A 1,890-nucleotide genomic window follows, 5' to 3' on the forward strand; every position below is an offset into this window, starting at 1 on the left:
GGATGTCTGTCTGAGTGTGTGTGTCTCTCTCAGTTTGTGTGTTTGTGAGAGAAAGTGTGTTATGTGTGTTCATGTGTGTGTCTCTGTGTGTCTGTCTGTGTGTCTGTCTGTGTGTCTGTCTGTGTGTGTACTTTGTATGTGTGTGAGTGTGTGTGTGGGCGTGTGATATCTGGTGCATTTTCCTCAGTGTTGTGTGGTCACACAGGGCCCAGAGCCCAGGCCTGAGACTGCCTGATAGAGACCATGCCAACATGGACAGCACGGCACACTCTGCCTGGCCCCTCCCTCCCTCCCTCCTCTCATCTCCCTTCCTTGCTCCTCCTCTCCTCTCATCTCTATGTGTCATGCCACCCATCCTAAACACTTCTGATCTCTCTCTCTCCCTCCCCTCTACTCCTCTCCTCTCTTCGTCATTGCCAGCCTCCCTCCTTCTCTCCTCTCATCTCTGTTCATGCCACCCTCCATCTTCTTTTCTACCCTCTCCTCTTCTCTTCTCCCTCCCTCCCTCCCTCCCTCCCTCCCTCCCTCCCTCCCTCCCTCCCTCCCTCCCTCCCTCCCTCCCTCCCACCTCTTTTGCTCTTCACTTCTATGCAGGCTAAAACACCCCCTCTGTCCGTCTCTGCAGGTACCCATCCCTCTCTCCCTCGCTCCCTTCATCTCTACACCCTCCCTCCCTCCCTGGCTGTGTGTGTGTGTGTGTCTATGGATCAGCACAAATCCCTGTAAGGCACATAGGAGAGTAGGCAGTAGGCTACTTATTAAAGCAGCAAAGAGAGAGAGAGAGAGAGAGAGAGAGAGAGAGAGAGAGAGAGAGAGAGAGAGAGAGAGAGAGAGAGAGAGAGAGAGAGAGAGAGAGAGAGAGAGAGAGAGAGAGAGAGAAAGAATGAGAGAGAGGGCCTGTGAAATAGGGCATTAAGGATCAGGCAGTGAGCAGGACGGCTCAGTGGGGTCCTGAGGGACGACCCTTCTGTTATATTTAGGTGGGTGACTCTGAGGGTGTACTCCAACTCTCCTCCCAGTTTAAAACAGGAACAGAAACAGGGACACACATCGTCCTTCCTCACCCAGCTTCAGACACAGGTAATTCATCACAGTCTATGTTACATGAAAGTAAAGTACAGAGTGGTCTATTTAGTTAATCAGCCAGGTAATTAGGTGATATCAACAGCACATGCATATATTGTATCCCAAATGGCACCCTATTCCCTATGGGCCCTGCTCAGAAGTAGCAGTGCACTATGTAGGGAATATGGTGCCATTAGGGATGCAGACATTATACTCTGAAAATAAGAATTGCTACATACCCACTTTAGTGACCTGAATGTTCAATAATACGTTCTGGTAATTTAACAGACTTGTCTATCCAAATTGACTTAGTAGATAACACTTCATATAACCAACCAGCAATAAGGACCAATAAAAACCAATAAGGGCCAATAAGAACCAATAAGAACCAATAAGAACCAATGAGGACCAATAAGAACCAAAAAGAACCAATAAGAAGCAATAAGGACTAATAAGAACCAATAAGAACCAATAAGAACCATACTTTTTACAGGTCAACCTCTACATCCAGATCCTTGTCATCAGAATGGCATCTTTGGCCAGTGCCCAGTACTGGAGCAGAGAACAGACCAGAGCAGGCATGCATATCCCTGGGTGGGGTGTGCTGTGAGAAGGCTGCATGCTTTGGCAACACTCCACTGTGCTGCGGATCTGTGTTGGTGTGTGTGTGTATATGGGGGGGAGTCTGTGCTTGGTCAACCCAGAGACTTACATACTCTGACATCTGACATACAACGCCTACAGTCCCTTGCCCACAGCTCTGCACGCTGTCGCAGCAGGAGCTGACTACAGTCATCTTGTCTCTCTTTCTCTCACTCTCTCTCT

This window comes from Coregonus clupeaformis, unplaced genomic scaffold (genome assembly GCF_020615455.1).
Source record: "Coregonus clupeaformis isolate EN_2021a unplaced genomic scaffold, ASM2061545v1 scaf1569, whole genome shotgun sequence".
NCBI classification, from domain to species: Eukaryota; Metazoa; Chordata; class Actinopteri; order Salmoniformes; family Salmonidae; genus Coregonus; species Coregonus clupeaformis.